The following is a 24,889-nucleotide window of genomic DNA, read 5'->3' as shown; positions in this document are numbered from 1 at the left end:
TTTTTTTGCCTATTTTAGTGTTTCACAAAAAAAGAATATCAAACGGAGTCCAAACGGAATAAAACCTTCAGGAGCGTGATTTTTGGAACAAACGTGATCCAGAGGACTTGGAGTGGACGTCAAGCAATCAACGAGGCGGCCACGAGCACTAGTAGAAAAAGGGCCATTTGTCCCGGTTCGTAAGGGCCTTCTGTCCCGGTTTTGGAACCGGGACTAAAAGGTCGTTACTAATGCCTTTGGCCTTTAGTCCTGGTTCTTACACGAACCGGGACAAATGGGCCTCCACGTGGCCACTGCGGCCAGCCCAGGCAGGGGGGACTTTGGTCCCGGTTGGTGACACCAACCGGGACCAAAAGGCGAGCTGAGGTTTTTGTTTTTTTAAAGGGGCTGGTTTAGGGGTTCGGGGGTTAATTTAGGTTGTTATTAACTAGCTAATAGAGAGAAGTGTCCTCTCTTATATCTCCGTTCTTGGTCTACCAACGCTACTGCTATGCCTAAACATGGCTTAGATTGAAGTGAAGGCAACATGTGGTGCATGTCCAAAGTAATACTAATCCTAACTTGATCAAGTTTGGATTGTACTACTTTCGACATGCACCACATGCATGTTGCCTTCACTTCAATCCAATCCATGTTCATTTCACCCGCTGGTATATAATAACTCGTCATGCTCGCATCATGCATCGTCATATATAGTAACAAGTCTACTAATCATCATCATACAACTTGCGATCATATATAATAACAAGTCTACTAATCATCATCATGCATGTACTCGTTTTTAGTAACAAGTCATATGATCATCATCCTCATAGTCATCGAACCAACCCTACTTAATTGTTCTTAGCACATGATCATCAGTATTAGGTAGGACCAAAATACCCTCTTTAAGGTAAAATAGCATAACACAATATAGACCCTGACTCTCCATTATGGAGAAAGGACATCATCCTATCTCCAATTCTATCGCTTCGCTTCCTTTTGCTTCCAAGAACCTCCTTACGACTGTCCATACATTTTTTTCCATCCTTTGATTTGCATGTCTTCATTTCTTTTAGAAATCTGGTATGGACAGTTCAGATTCGTAGGATGACCTGGCTGTATGTTCAAAACATTAAGGCTACCTTTCTGATACATCAAATGAGGCACACAATTCTCTGGGATTATCTATTGAAAAACATAGTAATAACTTCATATTTTTTATTTTTCCCTGTTTTTTTGTTTTCTTTTTTGCTTTATTTATTTTGTTTTATTTCTACTTACAACAAAAAACTTATTTATTTTATTTTATTTCTAATTACTTATTTATTTTACTTTATGATAATTCCTTTTGCTATTAAAGTTTCTAACCAAAAAAGTTCTTTATGTAAATTATTTTTGCTTTTAATGATTTTGAGATTTTGAACAGAAAATACTTTGATAATTTTAGTTGCATCAATTTTATATAATTTTAGTTTCAATAATACTAGAGGTTGCTTATAATGTTTTGAACAGAAAAATACTTTGATAATTTTAGTTTCATAAATTTTATTTATGTTATTAAAGTTTATTTTATTTTGTTTCTACTTATATATTTTATTAAATTTTATATTATTTTGTTTCTAATTACTTATTTATTTTATTTTATGATAATTATTTTTGCTATTAAAGTTTGTAACAAAAAAGTTCTTTATGAAAATTCTGTGAACTCCTGACTTTTTGTGTGTTAAAAATGCACCATTCAAAGCCACATCATCAATTTTCAACCCTTTCTGACTTCATTTGTTATTTTACATGCATTTACTTATTATTTTCAGCTATAACACTCTGAAATTGAAAAGCATTTCAAATGAACTCTGAAATGGTTGAAAGCTGGCATGGTATCATCATTTCATCCACATAGCATGAGCAAGAAAGTTGAGAGGGTTACGGCAAAAACTGGATGAACTTTGTGTACAAAATGGACAATCTCTTTCGAAGTATCAGGATTTCATACGGAAACTTGTCTGTTACAACAGGCATTTCAAATGAATTGTGAAAAGGTTGAAAGTTGGCATGGTATCATCATAACAGTTGTGGAGAGCAAGTCTTCAATTTTTCTTCGCTTGTGTCCTTTCCTTATTGCGCCGTAACCATGGATAATCTTCATCATTTATCAGGATGCATGGGCCAGCCTTGACTTTGAAGGGAGGAATTTCATGAAAATTTTCATAATCTTCGGACATGTCTATCTTGCCCTCCACTCCCATGATGTCCCTTTTTCCTGAAAGAACTATGTGGCGCTTTGGCTCATCGTATGATGTATTCGCTTCCTTATCTTTTCTTTTTCTCGGTTTGGTAGACATGTCCTTCACATAGATAACATGTGCCACATCATTGGCTAGGATGAACGGTTCGTCGGTGTACCCAAGATTGTTCAGATCCACTATTGTCATTCTGTACTGTGGGTCTACCTGTACCCCGCCTCCTGACAGATTGACCCATTTGCACTTAAACAAAGGGACCTTAAAATCATGCCCGTAGTCAAGTTCCCATATGTCCACTATGTAACCATAATATGTGTCCTTTCCCCTCTCGGTTGCTACATCAAAGCGGACACCGCTATTTTGCTTGATGCTCTTTTGATCTTGGGCGATCGTGTAAAATGTATTCCCATTTATCTCGTATCCTTTGTAAGTCAATACAGTCGAAGATGGTCCCCTGGACAACAAGTACAACTCATCACAAACAGTGTTGTCACCTCTAAGACATGTTTCCAACCAACTGCTGAAAGTCCTGATGTGTCCACATGTAATCCAGTCGTCGCACTGCTCGGGGTGTTTGGAGCGCAGATTGTTCTTTTGTTCATCGACATACGGGGTCACCAAGGTAGAGTTCTGTAGAACTGTGTAGTGTGCTTGAGACCAAGAATATTCGTCCCTGCATATTATTGAGTCCCCTCCAAGCGTGCCTTTTCCAGTCAGTCTCCCCTCATACCGTGATTTAGGGAGACCTATCTTCTTAAGGCCAGGAATGAAGTCAACACAAAACCCAATGACATCCTCTGTTTGATGGCCCATGGAGATGCTTCCTTCTGGCCTAGCGCGGTTACAGACATATTTCTTTAGGACCCCCATGAACCTCTCAAAGGGGTACATATTGTGTAGAAATATGGGGCCCAGAATGACAATCTTGTCAACTAGATGAACTAGGACGTGCGTCATGATATTGAAGAAGGATCGTGGGAACACCAGCTCGAAACTGACAAGACATTGCACCACATCACTACTTAGCCTTGGTATGATTTCTGGATCGATCACCTTCTGAGAGATTGCATTGAGGAATGCACATAGCTTCACAATGGCTAATCGGACGTTTTCCGGTATAAGACCCCTTAATGCAACCGGAAGAAGTTGCGTCATAATCATGTGGCAGTCATGAGACTTTAGGTTCTGGAACTTTTTCTCTGTCATATTTATTATTCCCTTTATATTCGACGAGAAGCCAGTCGGGACCTTCATACTAAGCACGCATTCAAAGAAGATTTCCTTCTCTTCTTTGGTAAGAGCGTAGCTGGCAGGACCTTCATATTGCTTTGGAGGCATGCCGTCTTTTTCATGCAAACATTGAAGGTCCTCCTGTGCCTCAGCTGTATCTTTTGTCTTCCCATACACGCCCAAGAAGCCTAGCAGGTTCACGCAAAGGTTCTTCATCACATGTATCACGTCGATCGAAGGGCGGACGTCTAGGTCTTTCCAGTAGGGTAGGTCCCAAAATATAGATTTCTTTTTCCACATGGGTGCGCGTCCCTCAGCGTCATTCAGAACAGCTAGTCCGCCGGGACCCTTTCCAAAGATTACATGTAAATCATTGACCATAGCAAGTACGTGATCACCGGTACACATGGCGGGCTTCTTCCGGTGATCTGCCTCGCCTTTGAAATGCTTTCCTTTCTTTCGACATTGATGGTTGGTCGGAAGAAATCGATGATGGCCCAGGTACACATTCTTCCTACATTTGCCCAGGTATATACTTTTGGTGTTAGCGAAACAGTGCGTGCATGCATGGTATCCCTTGTTTGTCTGTCCTGAAAGGTTACTGAGAGCGGGCCAATCGTTGATGGTTACAAACAGCAACGCATGCAGGTTAAATTCCTCCTGTTTGTGCTCATCCCATGCACGTACACCGTTTCCATTCCATAGCTTTAAAAGTTCTTCAACTAATGGCCTTAGGTACACATCAATGTCGTTCCCGAGTTGCTTAGGGCCTTGGATGAGAACTGGCATCATAATGAACTTCCGCTTCATGCACATCCAAGGAGGAAGGTTATACATACATAGAGTCACGGGCCAGATGCTGTGATTGCTGCTCTGCTCCCCCAAAGGATTAATGCCATCCGCGCTTAAACCAAACCATACGTTCCTTGGGTCACGTGCAAACTCAGCACAGTACTCTCTCTCGATTTTTCTCCACTGCGACCCGTCAGCGGGTGCTCTCAACTTGCCGTATTTCTTACGGTCCTCTTTGTGCCATTGCATCAACTTGGCATGCTCTTCGTTTATGAACAGTCATTTCAACCATGGTATTATAGGAGCATACCACATCACCTTCGCAGGAACCCTCTTCCTGCGGGGCTCTCCGTCAACATCACCAGGGTCACCCCGTCTGATCTTATACTGCAATGCACCGCATACCAGGCATGCGTTCAAATCCTCATACGCATCGCGGTAGAGGATGCAGTCATTAGGGCATGCATGTATCTTCTGCACCTCCAATCCTAGAGGGCATACGGCCTTCTTTGCTACGTACGTACTGTCGGGCAATTCGTTATCCTTTGGAAGCTTCTTCTTCAATATTTTCGTTAGCTTCTCAAATCCTTTGTCAGGTACAGCATTCTCTTCCTTCCACTGCACTAATTCCAGTATGGTACCGAGCTTTGTGTTGCCATCTTCACAATTGGGGTACAACCCTTTTTTGTGATCCTCTAACATGCGATCGAACTTTAGCTTCTCCTTTTGACTTTCGCATTGCATCCTTGCATCGACAACGACCCGGCAGAGATCATCATCATCGGGCACATCGTCTGGTTCCTCTTGATCTTCAGCAGCTTCCCTCGTTGCAGCATCATCGGCCACAGCGTCTGGTTCCTCTTGATCTTCAACAGCTCCCCCGTTGCAGCATCACCGTATTCAGGGGGCACATAGTTGTCATCGTCCTCTTCTTCTTCGTTGTCTTCCATCATAACCCCTATTTCTCCATGCTTCGTCCAAACATTATAGTGTGGCATGAAACCCTTATAAAGAAGGTGGGTGTGAAGGATTTTCCGGTTAGAGTAAGACTTCGTATTCCCACATATAGGGCATGGACAACACATAAAACCATTCTTCTTGTTTACCTCAGCCACTTTGAGAAAATTATGCATGCCCTTAATGTACTCGGAGGTGTGTCTGTTACCATACATCCATTGCCGGTTCATCTGCGTGTATTATATATAATTATGTGTGTCAAAAGTAAGAAAATCAGACAAGTATCTATCTAAAGTAAGAAAATCAGACAAATATCTATCTAAAGTAAAAAAATCAGAAAAAGATAAGAACAAGAGGCTCACCACGGTGGTGCCAGCGACGAGATCGGCACGGGCGATCGACGGCGGTGAAAATGGGGACGGGGCGTGATGGACCGCTAAATCTAGACAAATCTCAGGAAAAATGGAGCTCCGAGGTAGAGCTTCAAGAGGAGAAATCTTAACTAGTGTGTCTCGGGCATTTCATCGAACACCTCATGTGCATAGGAGGTGAGAAAGAGCACCCAAATGCCCTCCCCTCGCTGGCCAGAAAAAACAGAGCACTATGGAGTACTCTGCCGCGGCGACGGGTATATGTAGGCAACTTATTTGTCCCGGTTCATGACAGGAACTGGGACTAAAGCCCCCCTTCTGTTCCGGTTCTAGGCACGAACCGGGACCAATGGCTGTGGGCCAGGAGCACGGCCCATTAGTCCTGGTCCGTAACTAGAACCAGAACAAATGGATCCAGACGAGCCGGGACCAATGCCCAGGAGGCCCCGGCCGGCCCCCTGGGCTCATGAACCGAGACTAATGCCCCCCATGGGCCCCGATTCGTGAAGAACCGGGACTAATGGGCTGGCCAGGCCTGAACCAAAGCCCTGTTTTCTACTAGTGGAGGCGGGGGGCGCGCCCTCCACCCTCATGGGCCCCTCGTGGCCCACTGATCTACTTCTTCCTCTTATATATACCTACATACCTTGAAAACATCTAGGAGCACCACGAAACCCTATTTCCACCGCCGCAACCTTCTGTACCAAAGAGATCCCATCTTGGGGATGTTTCCGGAGCTCCGCTGGAGGGGCATTGATCACGGAGGGCCACTACATCAACTCCATGGCCTCTCCGATGATGTGTGAGTAGTTTACCTCAGACCTTCGGGTCCATAGTTATTAGCTAGATGGCTTCTTCTCTCTCTTTGGATCTCAATACAAAGTACTCCTCGATTCTCTTGGAGATCTATTCGATGTAATCTTCTTTTGTGGTGTGTTTGTCAAGATCCAATGAATTGTGGGTTTATGATCAAGTTTATTTATGAATAATATTTGAATCTTCTATGAATTCTTTTATGTATGATTGGTTATCTTTGCAAGTCTCTTTGAATTATCAGTTTGGTTTGGCCTACTAGATTGATCTTTCTTGCAATGGGAGAAGTGCTTAGCTTTGGGTTCAATCTTGCGGTGCTCGATCCCAATGACAGAAAGGGAAACGACACGTATTGTATTGTTGCCATCGAGGATAAAAAGATGGGGTTTATATCATATTGCATGAGTTTATCCCTCTACATCATGTCATCTTGCTTAAAGCATTACTATGTTCTTATGAACTTAATACTCTAGATGCATGCTAGATAGCGGTCGATGTGTGGAGTAATAGTAGTAGATGCAGGCAGGAGTCGGTCTACTTGTCACGGACGTGATGCCTATATACATGATCATACCTGGATATTCTCATAATTATTTGCTTTTCTATCAATTGCTCGACAGTAATTTGTTCACCCACCGTAATACTTATGCTATCTTGAGAGAAGCCACTAGTGAAACCTATGGCCCCCGGGTCTATTTTCCATCATACAAGTTTCCAATCTATTTTATTTTGCAATCTTTACTTTCAATCTATATCATAAAAATACCAAAAATATTTATCTTATTATTATCTCTATCAGATCTCACTCTTGCAAGTGGCCGTGAAGGTATTGACAACCCCTTTATCGCGTTGGTTGCGAGGTTCTTATTTGTTTGTGTAGGTATGAGGTGACTCGCGCGTGGTCTCCTACTGGATTGATACCTTGGTTCTCAAAAACTAAGGGAAATACTTACGCTGCTTTGCTGCATCACCCTTTCCTCTTCAAGGGAAAACCAACGCATGCTCAAGAGGTAGGAAGAAGGATTTCTGGCGCCGTTGCCGGGGAGATCTACGCTAAGTCAAGACATACCAAGTACCCATCACAACTCTTATCCTTTGCATTACAATATTTGCCATTTGCCTCTCGTTTTCCTCTCCCCCACTTCACCCTTGTCGTTTTATTTGCCCTCTTTCCCGTTCGCCCCTTTTTCGCTCGCTTCATCGTTATGGCTAGTCCTTTATCTACTCCTTTGTCTCTCGAGAATGAAGTTCTTAATTTTAAACGAAGGGAGGGAGAAAATCTAAAAGATGCTTGGTACAGAATTTGCAATGCGCAAAATAGATCTACTAGGAAGCAATCTACTTCCGTTCTTCTTTGCAATTTTTATGTAGGCATCACTCCTTGGAATAGATATATTCTTGATACCATTACCGGAGGAAATTTCTTGGGTAGCCATACTTTTGATTCTTATAATGCTATGATAGATTTGTTTGGCCCACCACCTCTTTTGGTTAATAGAACTATTTTAACTTTGGAACATGTGATGCAACGGCTTGAATTGTTGAAAATAAAGTTGCCACCGTAGAGTTAATTGAAAATTTGGATAGAAATATCCATAACCAAATTACCCAATACGGATCTAAGGTAGAAGTTGCTCTTAAAATTTTTAAATAAAAGAGACCTATGGTTAATGAAAAGATAGATCAAGATTCCACTAGAATTGGTGAAATTGAGGATATTATTACCAACCTAGGGTCTGTCTTTTCTTCCGTGAAAAACACTCCTCCTGATGCTAAGATAGCCAAATTGATGTGTGTTCCTAAAAACAAGGGTGAAACTTCTAGTAAGGGAAATGCGGACCTCAAATCCATAAGTGTTCACACCAACTTTCTCACTATCCTTAAGGAACCTTTTGCTACAAATGATTTTCTCGATTTCATGCTTAGGAGTTTGATAATTAATAAAAATAAAGAAACCCCTAGGAGTTATAGGTGTCTTATTGAAGAATTGCCTACCAAAGATGGCAATACCTCAATCTATCGTCGCTTTTATGCCTAGCTAGGGGCGTTAAACGATAGCGCTTGTTGGGAGGCAACCCAATTTTGTTTTTATTCCTTGATTTTTCTTACTGTCTAGTAATAAATAATTTATCTAGACTCTGTTTTGGTTGTGTTTTTGTGTTTAATTAGTGTTTGTGCCAAGTAGAACCGTTGGGAAAACTTGGGGAAAGTCTTTTTGATCTTGCTGTAAAAAACAGAAACTTTAGCGCTCACGAGAATTGCTGCCATTTTTTATTGGAGAGTGCTATTTAGTTAATTATTTTTGAAGATGATTAATAGATAAATTACTCACGTCCAGAAATTTATTTTAGAATTTTTGGGGTTCCAGAAGTTTGCGTTAGTTACCGATTACTACAGACTGTTCTGTTTTTGACAGATTCTGTTTTTCGTGTGTTGTTTGCTTATTTTGATGAATCTATCGGTAGTAATGGAGTTTATAAACCATAGAAAAGTTGGAATAAATTAGGTTTAACACCAATATAAATAAATAATTAGTTCATTACAGTACCTTGAAGTGGTGTTTTGTTTTCTTTCGCTAACGGAGCTCACGAGATTTTCTCTAAAGTTTTGTGTTGTGAAGTTTTCAAGTTTTGGGTAAATATTTGATGGATTATGGAACAAGGAGTGGCAAGAGCCTAAGCTTGGGGATGCCCAAGGCACCCCAAGGTAAAATCCAAGGACACCAAAAAGCCTAAGCTTGGGGATGCCCTGGAAGGCATCCCCTCTTTTGTCTTCGTTCATCGGTAACTTTACTTGGAGCTATATTTTTATTCACCACATGATATGTGTTTTGCTTGGAGAGACTTGTATGATTTGAGTCTTTGCTTTTTAGTTTACCAAAATTATCCTTGATGTACACACCTTTTGAGACAGACACACATGAATCGGAATTTATTAGAATACTCTTTGTGATTCACTTATATCTTTTGAGCTATATAGTTGTTGCTCTAGTGCTTCACTTTTATCTTTTAGAGCACGATGGTGGTTTTATTTTATAGAAATAATTGATCTCCCATGCTTCACTTATATTATTTTGAGACTCCTTTAGAACAACATGGCAATTTGCTTTTATGCATAATAAAAAACTTTCATATAAGTGCATTGAATACTAAGAGAAGTTTGATACTTGATGATTGTTTTGAGATATGGAGATAGTGATATCAAAGTTGTGCTAGTTGAGTAGTTGTGAATTTGAGAAATAATTGTGTTGAAGTTTGCAAGTCCCGTAGCATGCACGTATGGTAAACATTGTGTAACAAATTTGAAACATGAGGTGTTATTTGATTGTCTTCCTTATGAGTGGCGGTTGGGGACGAGCAATGGTCTTTTCCTACCAATCTATCCCCCTAGGAGCATGCACGTAATACTTGGTTTTTGATGACTTGTAGATTTTTGCAATAAGTATGTGAGTTCTTTATGACTAATGTTGAGTCCATGGATTATACGCACTCTCACCCTTCCATCATTGCTAGCCTCTTCTTCGCTACCGTGCATTGCTCTTTCTCACCTTGAGAGTTGGTGCAAACTTCGCTGGTGCATCCAAACCCAGTGATACGATACGCTCTATCACATATAAACCTCCTTATATCTTCCTCAAAACAACCACCATACCTACCTATTATGGCATTTCCATAGTCATTCCGAGATATATTGCCATGCAACTTTCCACCGTTCCGTTTATTATGACACGCATCATCATTGTCATATTGCCTTGCATGATCATGTAGTTGACATCATATTTGTGGCAAAGCCACCGTTCATAATTCTTTCATACATGTCACTCATGAGTCATTGCACATCCCGGTACACCGCTGGAGGAATTCATATAGAGTCATATCTTGTTCTAGTATCAAGTTGTAATCATTGAGTTGTAAATAAATAGAAGTGTGATGATCATCATTAATAGAGCATTGTCCCCCCAAAAAAGAGAAAGGCAGCCAAATAAAAAAAGAAGGCCCAAAAAAGGGGCAATGCTACTATCCTTTTTCCACACTTGTGCTTCAAAGTAGCACCATGATCTTTATGATAGAGAGTCTCTCGTTTTGTCATTTTCATATACTAGTGGGAATTTTTCATTATAGAACTTGGCTTGTATATTCCAACAATGGGCCTCCTCAAGTGCCCTAGGTCTTCGTGAGCAAGCAAGTTGGATGCACACCCACTTAGTTTCTTTTGTTGAGCTTTCATACATTTATAGCTCTAGTGCATCTGTTGCATGGCAATCCCTACTCCTTGCATTGACATCAATGGATGGGCATCTCCCTAGCCCATTGATTAGCCGCGTCAATGTGAGACTTTCTCCTTTTTGTCTTCTCCACATAACCCCCTTCATTATATTCTATTCCACCCATAGTGTTATATCCATGGCTCACGCTCATGTATTGCGTAAAGTTGAAAAAAGTTTGAGATTACTAAAGTATGAAACAATTACTTGGCTTGTCATCGAGGTTGTGCATGATGAGAGCATTTTGTGTGACGAAAATGGAGCATGACCAAACTATATGATTTTGTAGGGATGAACTTTCTTTGGCCATGTTATTTTGAGAAGACATGATTGCTTAGTTAGTATGCTTGAAGTATTATTATTTTTATGTCAATATTAAACTTTTATCTTGAATCTTTCGGATCTGAACATCCATGCCACAATAAAGAAAATTACATTCAGAAATATGTTAGGAAGCATTCCACATCAAAAATTCTGTTTTTATCATTTACCTACTCAAGGACGAGCATGAATTAAGCTTGGGGATGCTTGATACGTCTCCAACGTATCTATATTTTTTTATTGCTCCATGCTATTATATATTCTGTTTTGGATGTTTAATGGGCTTATTTATACACTTTTATATTATTTTTGGGACTAACCTATTAATTGGAGGCCCAACCCAAATTGCTGTTTTTTTGCCTATTTCAGTGTTTCGCAGAAAAAGAAAATCAAACGGAGTCCAAATGGAATGAAACCTTCGAGAGCATGATTTTTGGAACAAACATGATCCAGAGGACTTGGAGTGGACGTCAAGCAATCAACAAGGCGGCCATGAGGCAGGGGGCGCACCTACCCCCTGGTCTGGGCCTCCTTGTGGCTCCACCGACCTACTTCACCCTCGTGGGCCCCTCGTGTCTCCACCGACCTACTTCTTCCTCCTATATATACCTACATACCCTGAAAACATTGAGGAGCACCACAAAACCCTATTTCCACCGCCGCAACCTTCTGTACCCAAGGGATCCCATCTTGGGGCCTTTTTCGGAGCTCCGCCGGAGGGGGCATTGATCATGGAGGGCCTCTACATCAACTCCATGGCCCCTCTGATGATGTGTGAGTAGTTTACCTCAGACCTTCGGGTCCATAGTTATTAGCTAGATGGCTTCTTCTCTCTCTTTGGATCTCAATACAAAGTTCTCCTCGATTCTCTTGGAGATCTATTCGATGTAATCTTATTTTGCAGTGTGTTTGTCGAGATCCGATGAATTGTGGGTTTATGATCAAGTTTATCTATGAACAATATTTGAATCTTCTATGAATTATTTTATGTATGATTGGTTATCTTTGCAAGTCTCTTCGAATTATCGGTTTGGTTTGGCCTACTAGATTGATCTTTCTTGCAACGGGAGAAGTGCTTAGCTTTGGGTTCAATCTTGCGGTGCTCGGTCCCAATGACAGAAAGGGAAACGACACGTATTGTATTGTTGCCATCAAGGATAAAAAGATGGGGTTTATATCATATTGCATGAGTTTATCCCTCTACATCATGTCATCTTGCTTAAAGCATTACTATGTTCTTATGAACTTAATACTCTAGATGCATGCTGGATAGCGGTCGATGTGTGGAGTAATAGTAGTAGATGCAGGCAGGAGTCGGTCTACTTGTCGCGGACGTGATGCCTATATACATGATCATACCTAGATATTCTCATAATTATTTGCTTTTCTATCAATTGCTCGACAGTAATTTGTTCACCCACCGTAATACTTATGCTATCTTGAGAGAAGCCACTAGTGAAACCTATGGCCCCCGGGTCTATTTTCCATCATACAAGTTTCCAATCTATTTTATTTTACAATCTTTACTTTCAATCTATATCATAAAAATACCAAAAATATTTATCTTATTATTATCTCTATCAGATCTCACTCTTGCAAGTGCCCGTGAAGGGATTGACAACCCCTTTATCGCGTTGGTTGTGAGGTTCTTATTTGTTTGTGTAGGTAATAATAAAGTTTCCTTATTTCATGATAAATGTTTATTATTCATGCTAGAATTGTATTAAACGGAAACATAATACATGTGTGAGTACATAGACAAACATAGTGTCACTAGTATGCCTCTACTTGACTAGCTCGTTAATCGAAGATGGTTAAGTTTCCTAACCATAGACATGAGTTGTCATTTGATTAATGGGATCACGTCATTGGGAGAATACTGTGATTGACTTGACCCATTCCGTTAGCTTAGCACTTGATCGTTTAGTATGTTGCTATTGCTTTCTTCATGACTTATACATGTTCCTATGACTATGAGATTATGCAACTTCTGTTTACCGGAGGAACACTTCGTGTGCTACCAAACGTCACAACTTAACTGGGTGATTATAAAGGTTCTCTACAGGAGTCTCCGAAGGTACTTGTTGAGTTGGCGTATTTCGAGATTAGGATTTGTCACTCCGATAGTCGGAGAGGTATCTCTGGGCCCTGTCGGTAATGCACATCACTATAATCCTTGCAAGCAATGTGACTAATGAGTTAGTTGCGGGATGATGCATTACAGAATGAGTAAAGAGACTTGCCGGTAACGAGATTGAACTAGGTATTGAGATACCGACGATCGAATCTCGGGCAAGTAACATACCGATGACAAAGGGAACAACGTATGTTGTTATGCGGTTTGACCGATAAAGATCTTCGTAGAATATGTAGGAGCCAATATCAGCATCCAGGTTCCGCTATTGGTTATTGACTGGAGACGTGTCTCGGTCATGTCTACATAGTTCCCGAACCCGTTGGGTCCGCACGCTTAACGTTCGGTGACGATTTGTATTATGAGTTTATGTATTTTGATGAACCGAAGGTAGTTTGGAGTCCCGGATGAGATCGGGGACATGACGAGGAGTCTCGAAATGGTTGAGACGTAAAGATCGATATATTGGACGATGATAACCCACACGTATAGGGGATCGCAACAGTTTTCGAGGGTAAAGTATTCAACCCAAATTTATTTATTCGACACAAGGGGAGCCAAAGAATACTCTCAAGTATTAGCAGCTGAGTTGTCAATTCAACCACACCTGGAAACTTAGTATCTGCAGCAAAGTATTTAGTAGCAAAGTAATATGATAGTAGTGGTAACGGTAGAAAAAGGTAACAGTAGTAAAAGTAATGTTTTTGGTATTTTGTAGTGATGATAGCAATAGCAATGGGAAAGTAAATAAGCGAAGAACAATATATGGAAAGCTCGTAGGCAATGGATCGGTGATGGAGAATTATGCCGGATGCGGTTCATCATGTAACAGTCATAACCTAGGGTGACACAGAACTAGCTCCAGTTCATCAATGTAATGTAGGCATGCATTCCGAATATAGTCATATGTGCTTATGGAAAAGAACTTGCATGACATATTTTGTCCTACCCTCCCGTGGCAGCGGGGTCCTTACGGAAACTAAGGGATATTAAGGCCTCCTTTTAATAGAGTACCGGAACAAAGCATCATCACCGGTAAGTATCCCAATTATTGTCACTTCGGGGTTAACGGATCGTAACACATAATAGGTGACTATAGACATGCAAGATAGGATAAAGAACTCTCATATATTGATGAAAACATAATAGGTTCAGATCTGAAATCATGGCACTCGGGCCCTAGTGACAAGCATTAAGCATAGAAAAGTCATAGCAACATCAATCTCAGAACATAGTGGATACTAGGGATCAAACCCTAACAAAACTAACTCGATTACATGATAGATCCCATCCAACCCATCACCGTCCAGCAAGCCTACAATGGAATTACTCACGCACGGCGGTGAGCATCATGAAATTGGTGATGGAGGATGGTTGATGATGACAATGGCGACGGATTCCCCTCTCCGGAGCCCTGAACGGACTCCAGATCAGCCATCCCGAGAGGTTTTAGGGCTTGGCGGCGGCTCCGTATCGTAAAACGCGATGAATTCTTCTCTCTGATTTTTTTCTCCCCGAAACACAATATATAGAGTTGGAGTTGGAGTCGGAGGAGCTCCAGGGGGCCCATGAGGTAGGGGGCGCGCCCCCCACCCTCGTGGATAGGTGGTGGGCCCCTGGCCTTCATCTTTTGTAGGTATTTTTTATATTTTCCAAAAAGTTGCTCCGTGAAGTTTCAGGTCATTCCGAGAACGTTTGTTTCTGCACATAAATAACACCATGGTAATTCTGCTGAAAACAACGTCAGTCCGGGTTAGTTCCATTCAAATCATGCAAGTTAGAGTCCAAAACAACGGCAAAAGTGTTTGGAAAAGTAGATACGACGGAGACGTATCAACTCCCCCAAGCTTAAACCTTTGCTTGTCCTCAAGAAATTCAGTTGATAAACTGAAAGTGATAAAGAAAAACTTTTACAAAATCTGTTTGCTCTTGTTGTTGTAAATATGTAAAGCCAGCATTCAAGTTTTCAGCAAAGATTATAACTAACCACATTCATAATAACGCTTAGGTCTCAAATTTACTCATATCAATAGCATAATCAACTAGCGAGCAATAATAATAAATCTCGGATGACAACACTTTCTCAAAACAATCATAATATGATATAACAAGATGGTATCTCGCTAGCCCTTTTTGAGACCGCAAAACATAAATGCAGAGCACCTTTAACGACCAAGGACTGACTAGACATTGTAATTCATGGTAAAAGAGATCCAGTCAAGTCATACTTAATGTAAACTAACAATAATGAATGCAAATGACAGCAGTGCTCTCCAACTGGTGCTTTTTAATAAGAGGATGATGACTCAACATAAAAGTAAATAGATAGGCCCTTCACAGAGGGAAGCAGGGATTTGTAGAGGTGCCAGAGCTCGGTTTTGAAATAGAGATGAATAATATTTTGAGCGGTATACTTTCATTGTCAACATAACAACCAAGAGATGGCAATATCTTCCATGCTACACACATTATAAGCGGTTCCCAAACAGAATGGTAAAGCTTATACTGCCCCTTCCACCAACAAGCATCAATCCATGGCTTGCTCGAAACAACGAGTGCCTCCAAGTAACAAAAGTCCCAGGGGGAGTTTTGTTTGCAATTATTCTGATTTAGTTTGCATAAATCATGGGACTGGGCATCCCGATGACCAGCCATTTATCTCGTGGGTGAGGAGCGGAGTCCACTCTTCTTGAGAATAACCCACCTAACATGGAAGATACGGACAGCCCTAGTTGATACATGAGCTATTCGAGCATACAAAACAAGATATTTATTTGAAGGTTTAGAGTTTGGCACATTCAAATTTACTTGGAACGGCAGGTAGATACCGTATATAGGTAGGTATAGTGGACTCATGTGGAATAACTTTGGGGTTTAAGGGATTGGATGCACAAGCAGTATTCCCGCTTAGCACAGGTGAAGGCTAGCAAAAGACTGGGATGTGACCAGCTAGAGAGCGACAACAGTCATGAACATGCATTAAAATTAATCAACACCGAATGCAAGCATGAGTAGGATATAATCCAGCATGAACATAAATATCGTGAAGGCTATGTTGATTTTGTTTCAACTACATGCGTGAACATGTGCCAAGTCAAGTCACTTAAATCATTCAGAGGAGGATACCACCCTATCATACCACATCACAACCATTTTAATAGCATGTTGGCACGCAAGGTAAACCATTATAGCTCATAGCTAATCAAGCATGGCACAAGAAACTATGATCTCTAATTGTCATTGCAAACATGTTTATTCATAATAGGCTGAATCGGGAACGATGAACTAATCATATTTACAAAAACAAAAGAGGTCGAGTTCATACCAGCTTTTCTCATCTCAGTCAGTCCATCATATATCGTCATAATTGCCTTTCACTTGCATGACCGAACGATGTGAATAATAATAATAGTGCACGTGTATTGGACTAAGCTAGAATCTGCAAGCATTCAATAAACAGGAGAAGACAAGGCAATATGGGCTCTTTTGTCAGATCAACAAGTATGCATACAAGATCCACTTCAACAATTTAATTATGGTCTTCTCCTATCGACCCCCAAATAAAAGAAAAGAAATAAAACTATTTACACGGGAGAGCTCCCAACAAGTAAAAGAAGAACATGAAATCTTTTTGGGTTTTCTTTTTAGTTACTACTACAAGCATGGAAAGTAAACTAATTAAAAGCTACAACTATTTTTTTTGGTTTTTCTTAAGGTTTATCAAGCACACAAGAAGAAAGCATAAAAAGGAAATTAAACTAGCATGGATGATACAATGAAAAAGTATGAGCACCGACATCTAGCAATACGTGTGTGAACATAAATGTAATGTCAGTGGGAAATACATACTCCCCCAAGATTAGGCTTTTGGCCTAAGTTGGTCTATGGCCACGGCTGGCCTGGCAGATATCCATAATAGTAGTTGGGGTCGTACTGAGATGCAGCGGCTATCGCCTCCTGAGCTGCAGCATGGCAACGAGCGGCCTCCGCTCTCCTCTCGTACTCATCTGCCTCCTCTCTGGTAATAACATATCTTCCTTTTGCCTGATGATCAAAGAAGGCAGGAGCAGGGAGAGTAATATGGATAGCACGGCGTCTGTCAAAGATTAGTCGATACTGGAGAGGGGATTCATTCCTCTCGACAAACTGGTGGTGAACCATAACATTAAAGTCTAGGTAAGCAGGTGGTAATTCAATATCATCTTCGCATATGGCTACACCAAGAAAATTAGCTATGCGGGTTGCATAAATTCCTCCAAAGAAATCTCCATTAAATCTATTAAGATGCAACCTACGTGCAACAATGGCTCCCAAATTATAAGATTTGTCTCCTAACACAGCACTCCTAAGAATACTGAGGTCAGGGACACACATGTGACATGCCTCATCTTTACCATTAATGCATCTACCTATGAAGAGAGCAAAATAATGTATAGCAGGAAAGTGAATGCTCCCTATGGTAGCTTGTGTTATATCTCTAGATTCTCCCACAGTTATGCTAACAAGAAAATCTCTAAATTCAGATTTGCGAGGATCCCTTATACTACCCCATTGTGGAAGTTTGCAAGCAATGGTAAAATCCTCTAAGTCCATAGTATAAGAATTTTCATAAAGATCAAACAGGACAGTTGGAGAATTACGTGAAGATGAAAATTCAAACCTCCTCACAAAGGTACTAGTGAGATTGTGATACTGGCTGCACTTCTCTTCCTCGAAGCTCACAAGATCGGCGTTACGCAAATATGCGTTGAATTCTTCCTTAATTGCTGCTCGATCCATAAAATTTTCAGAAGGCCACTCACAAGGACGCACTGGAGCGTCTCTTGGTGGCTCTTCATCAGCATCACGCATTGCAAGCCTGGGTCCTTGCTTTCTTGAGGAACCACCTTGGAACATTTTCCTAAGCATTTTTTTTCCTCTAAAAAATTCTAAAATTTTTTAGTAACTTCAAAATAAAAGTAAACCAAACTCAATAATATTGATAGCAACTACTCCTACAAGTGCCTAGGGCCTATATCATGCATCAAAACTACTTTTGACCATATAAATTTGACATGAAAGCTCAAGAACATGGTCACCTAGGCAGAACAAATTTGTAATGAATAAAGCACTAGAACAAAAACTAATTGGACCAATGGAGGAGTCACATACAAAGGAACAATCTCCCCAAGCAGTTTTGTGAGAGGTGCTTTGAGCAAGGAGATCGAAAATGGCAGCAAAACGAGCTTGGACTCGGGTTTGAGCTGGTTATTCGTGTTTGGGGGAGGACAAAGGAGTGTGTGGGTGAAAGGATAAGTGGAGGAGGGCCACCATGGGCCCACATGGCAGGGGGGCACGCCCTCCACCCTCGTGGGCAGGTGGTTGACCCCCCCTGCTGTGTTCTTAGTGCCAAATATTCTCAAATATTCCAGAAAAAATCATATTTAAATTTCAGGGCATTTGGAGAACTTTTATTTTCGGAGTATTTTTATATTGCACGGATAATAAGATAACAGACAGAAAAATACTATTTTTATTTTATTTAATATAAATAACAGAAAGTAAAAGGAGGGTACAGAAGGTTGTGCCTTCTAGTTTCATCCATCTCATGATCATCAAAAGGAATCCACTAACAAGGTTGATCAAGTCTTGTTAACGAACTCATTCTGAATAACATGGAACCGGAGAAATTTCGATAACACTATGTTACCTCAACAGGGATATGCACATCCCCAATAATAAGAATATCATATTTCTTCTTGACAGTAGGAAGAGGAAATTCAAAACCTCGAAATATAATCGATGGAATTTTTCCAATAGAGTTGATACTATGAACTTGAGGTTGTTTCCTCAGAAAGTGTACCGTATGTTCATTACCATTAACATGAAAAGTGACATTGCCTTTATTGCAATCAATAACAGCCCCTGTAGTATTCAAAAAGGGTCTTCCAAGAATAATAGACATACTATCGTCCTCAGGAATATCAAGAATAACAAAGTCCGTTAAAATAGTAACGTTTGCAACTACAACAGGCACATCCTCACAAATACCGACATGTATAGCAGTTGATTTATCAGCCATTTGCAAAGATATTTCAGTAGGTGTCAACTTATTTTAATCAAGTCTACGATATAAAGAGAGAGGCATAACACTAACACTGGCTCCAAGATCACATAAAGAAGTTTTAACATAGTTTCCTTTAATGGAGCATGGTATAGTTGGTACACCGGGATCTCCAAGTTTCTTTGGTATTCCACCCTTAAAAGTATAATTAGCAAGCGTGGTGGAAATTTCAGCTTCCGGTATCTTTCTTTTATTTGTAACAATTTCTTTCATATACTTAGCATAAGGATTCATTTTGAGAATATCAGTTAATCGCATACGCAAAAAGATAGGTCTAATCATTTCAGCAAAACGCTCAAAATCCTCATCATCCTTTTTCTTGGATGGTTTGGGAGTAAAAGGCATGGGTTTCTGAACCCATGGTTCTCTTTCTTTACCATGTTTCCTAGCAACAAAGTCTTTCTTATCATAACGTTGATTCTTTGATTGTGGGTTATCAAGATCAACAACAGGTTCAATTTCTATTTCATTATCATTACTTGGTTGAGCATCATCATGAACATTATCATTAACATTATTACTAGTTTCAGGTTCATTACCAGATTGAGTTTCAGCATCAGAAATAGAAATATCATTTGGATTCTTAGGTGTTTCAGTAATAGGTTCACTAGAAGCATGCAAAGTCCTATCATTTTTCTTTTTCTTCCTTTTAGAAGGACTAGGTGCATCTATATTATTTCTCTGAGAATCTTGCTCAATTCTCTTAGGGTGGCCTTCAGGATACAAAGGTTCCTGAGTCATTCTACCTCCTCTAGTCATAACTCTAACAACATTATCATTATCCTTACTATTAAATTCATTGAGCAAATCATTTAGAGCTTTAAGTACTTGTTCTACTTGAGTTGTAACCATAGAAGCATGTTTACTAATAAGTTTAAGTTCACCTTTGACATTAGCCATATAATCACCCAAGTGTTCAAGCATATTTGAATTGTATTTCAATTGTCTACCAAAATAAGCATTAAAATCTTCTCTCTTAGCCATAAATTTATCAAATTCATCTAAGCATGGGCTAGCAAACTTAGTAAATGGGATTTCAGCTTTATCATATCTATAGAGAGAATTTACCTTTACTACCTGTGTTGGGTTATCAAGACGACGAGTTTCTTCAATAGGTAAAGAATTAAGATCATATGTTTCTTCAACAGGAGGTAAATTAAGACCATGTATGTCTTAAATAGGAGGTAAATTCTTAACATCTTCAGCTTTAATACCTTTTTCTTTCATAGATTTCTTTGCCTCTTGCATATCTTCAGGATTGAGAAATAGAATACCCCTCTTCTTAGGAGTTGGTTTAGGAATAGGCTCGGGAATTGGCTCTAGAGGTGTCCAATTATTTTCATTTGTCAACATATTATTCAATAAAATTTCAGCTTCATCCGGTGTTCTTTCCCTGAAAACAGAACCAACACAACTATCTAGGTAATCTCTGGAGGCATCGGTTAGTCCATTATAAAAGATATCAAGTATTTCATTTTTCTTAAGAGGATGATCAGGAAAAGCATTAAGTAATTGGAGAAGCCTCCCCCAAGCTTGTGGGAGACTCTCTTCTTCAATTTGCACAAAATTATATATATCCCTTAAAGCAGCTTGTTTCTTATGAGCAGGGAAATATTTAGCAGAGAAGTAATAAATCATATCCTGGGGACTACGCACACAACCAGGATCAAGAGAATTAAACCATATCTTAGCATCACCCTTTAATGAGAACAGAAATATTTTAAGGATATAAAAGTAACGAGTGCTCTCATCAGTAGCGAACATGGTGGCTATATCATTTAATTTAGTAAGATGTGCCACAACAGTTTCAGATTCATCACCATGAAAAGGATCAGATTCAACAAAAGTAATTATATCAGGATCAACAGAGAATTCATAATCCTTATCGGTAACACAGATAGGTGAAGTAGGAAAAGCAGGGTCGGGTTTCATTCTAGCATTTAGAGATTTCTTATTCCATTTAGCTAATAACCTCTTAAGTTCGTATCTATCTTTGCAAGCTAAAATAGCTAAGGAAGCTTCTTTATCAAAAACATAACCCTCAGGAATAACAGGCAAGTCTTCATCATCAATTTCATCAGTATTATCGGATTCAATATTTTCAATCTCTCTAGCCCTAGCGAGTTGTTCATCAAGAAATTCACAAAGTGGCACAGTAGTATCAAGTATAGAAGTAGTTTCATCAGAAGTATCATGTATAGCAGAAGTGGCATCATCAATAACATGTGACATATCAGAACGAATAGCAGAAGCGGGTTTAGGTGCCGCAAGCTTACTCAAAACAGAAGGTGAATCAAGTGCAGAGCTAGATGGCAGTTCCTTACCTCCCCTCGTAGTTGAGGGATAATCTTGGTTCTTGGATATTTCAAGTTCTTCATAATGACAAGCAGATATAAATCCCAAGTGACTCAAAGAATAGAGCTATGCGCCCCGGCAACAGTGCCAGAAAATAGTCTTGATAACCCACAAGTATAGGGGATCGCAACAGTTTTCGAGGGTAAAGTATTCAACCCAAATTTATTGTTTGGACACAAGGGGAGCCAAAGAATACTCTCAAGTATTAGAAGCTAATTTGTCAATTCAACCACACCTGGAACTTAGTATCTGCAGCAAAGTATTTACTAGCAAAGTAATATGATAGTAGTGGTAACGGTAGCAAAAGGTAACAGTAGTAAAAGTAATGTTTTTGGTATTTTGTAGTGATGATAGCAATAGCAACGGGAAAGTAAATAAGCGAAGAACAATATATGGAAAGCTCGTAGGCAATGGATCGGTGATGGAGAATTATGCCGGATGCGGTTCATCATGTAACAGTCATAACCTAGGGTAACACAGAACTAGCTCCAGTTCATCAATGTAATGTAGGCATGTATTCTGAATATAGTCATATGTGCTTATGGAAAAGAACTTGCATGACATCTTTTGTCCTACCCTCCCGTGGCAGTGGGGTCCTTACAGAAACTAAGGGATATTAAGGCCTCCTTTTAATAGAGTACCGAAAGAAAGCATTAACACATAGTGAATACATGAACTCCTCAAACTACGGTCATCACCGATAAGTATCCCAATTATTGTCACTTCGGGGTTAACGGATCATAACACATAATAGGTGACTATAGACTTGCATGATAGGATCAAGAACTCTCATATATTGATGAAAACAAAATAGGTTCAGATCTGAAATCATGGCACTCGGGGCCTAGTGACAAGAATTAAGCATAGCAAAGTCATAGCAACATCAATCTCAGAACATACTGGATACTAGGGATCAAACCCTAACAAAACTAACTCGATTACATGATAGATCCCATCCAACCCATCACCGTCTAGCAAGCCTATGATGGAATTACTCACGCACGGCGGTGAGAATCATGAAATTTGTGATGGAGGATGGTTGATGATGATAATGGCGATGGATTCCCCTCTCCGGAGCCGCGAACAGACTCCAGATCAGCCCTCCCGAGAGGTTTTAGGGCTTGGTGGCGGCTCCATATCGTAAAACGTGATGAATTCTTCTCTCTGATTTTTTTCTCCCCGAAACACAATATATAGAGTTGGAGTTGGAGTTGGAGTCGGAGGAGCTCCAGGGGCCCACGAGGTAGGGGGCGCGCCCCCACCCTCGTGGATAGGTGGTGGCCCCCCTGGCCTTCATCTTTTGCAGGTATTTTTTATATTTTCCAAAAAGTTGCTCCGTGAAGTTTCAGGTCATTCCGAGAGTGTTTGTTTCTGCACATAAATAAGACCATGGTAATTCTGCTGAAAATAGCGTCAGTCCCGGTTAGTTCCATTCAAATCATGCAAGTTAGAGTCCAAAACAAGGGCAAAAGTTTTTGGAAAAGTAGATACGACAGAGACGTATCAGACGACTATATTCGGACATCGGAAATGTTCCGAGTGGTTCGGGTATTTTTCGGAGTACCGGGGAGTTACGGGAATACGGGGGAAGAAGTATATGGGCCTTATTGGGCTTTAGGGGAGAGAGAGAGGCAGGCCCCCCCAATGACTAGTCCGAATTGGACTAGGGGGAGGGGCGGCGCCCCCTCCTTCCTTCTCTTCCCTCTTCCCCTTCCTTCTCTCCTACTCCTACTACTTGGAAGGGGAGGAATCCTACTCCCGGTGGGAGTAGGACTCCTCCAGGGCGCGCCATAGGGGCCGGCCCTCTCTCCCTCCTCCACTCCTTTATATACGTGGCCAGTGGCACCCCATAGACACACAAGTTGATCTGTTGATCTCTCCCAGCCATGTGTGGTGCCCCCTCCACCATAATCCACCTCGATCATATCGTAGCGGTGCTTAGGTGAAGCCCTGCATCGGTAGCATCATCATCACCATCACCACGTCGTCGTGCTGATGAAACTCTCCTGTGAAGCTCTGCTGGATCGGAGTTCGCAGGACGTCATCGAGCTGAATGTGTGCTGAACTCGGAGGTGCCGTACGTTCGGTACTTGGTCAGTCGGATCGTGAAGACATACGACTACATCAACTACATTGTGCTAACGCTTCCGCTTTCGGTCTATGAGGGTACGTGGACACACTCTCCCCTCTCGTTGCTATGCATCACCATGATCTTGCGTGTGCGTAGGAAAATTTTGAAATTACTACGTTCCCGAACAGTGGCATCCGAGCCTGGTTTTATGCATTGATGTTATATGCACGAGTAGAACACAAGTGAGTTGTGGGCAATACAAGTCATACTACTTACCAGCATGTCATACTTTGGTTCGGCGGTATTGTTGGATGAAGCGGCCCGGACCGACATTACGCGTACGCTTACGCGAGACTGGTTCTACCGACATGCTTTGCACATAGGTGGCTGGCGGGTGTCAGTTTCTCCAACTTTAGTTGAACCGAGTCTGGCTACGCCCGGTCCTTGAGAAGGTTAAAACAACAATAACTTGACGAACTATCGTTTTGGTTTTGATGCGTAGGTAAGAACGGTTCTTGCTCAGCCCGTAGCAGCCATGTAAAAACCTGCAACAACAAAGTAGAGGACGTCTAACTTGTTTTTGCAGGGCATGTTGTGATGTGATATGGTCAAGACATTATGCTATATTTTATTATATGAGATGATCATGTTTTGTAACCGAGTTATCGGCAACTGGCAAGAGCCATACGGTTGTCGCTTTATTGTATGCAATGCAATCGCCCTATAATGCTTTACTTTATCACTAAGCGGTAGCGATAGTCGTAGAAGCAATAGTTGGCGAGAAAACAACGATGCTACGATGGAGATCAAGGTGTCGCGCCGGTGACGATGGTGATCATGACGGTGCTTCAGAGATGGAGATCACAAGCACAAGATGATGATGGCCATCTCATATCACTTATATTGATTGCATGTGATGTTTATCCTTTATGCATCTTATTCTGCTTTGATTGACGGTAGCATTATAAGATGATCTCTCACTAATTTTCAAGATAAAAGTGTTCTCCCTGAGTATGCACCGTTGCCAAAGTTCATCGTGCCGAGACACCACGTGATGATTGGGTGTGATAAGCTCTACGTTCATCTACAACGGGTGCAAGCCAGTTTTGCACACGCAGAATACTCGGGTTAAACTTGACGAGCCTAGCATATGTAGATATGGCCTCGGAACACTGAGACCGAATGGTCGAGCATGAATCATATAGTAGATATGATCAACATAGTGATGTTCAACATTGAAAACTATTCCATCT

Source organism: Triticum dicoccoides, chromosome 2A (assembly GCF_002162155.2).
Source record: "Triticum dicoccoides isolate Atlit2015 ecotype Zavitan chromosome 2A, WEW_v2.0, whole genome shotgun sequence".
Classification (NCBI taxonomy): Eukaryota; Viridiplantae; Streptophyta; class Magnoliopsida; order Poales; family Poaceae; genus Triticum; species Triticum dicoccoides.
This window is presented reverse-complemented; position numbering follows the sequence as displayed.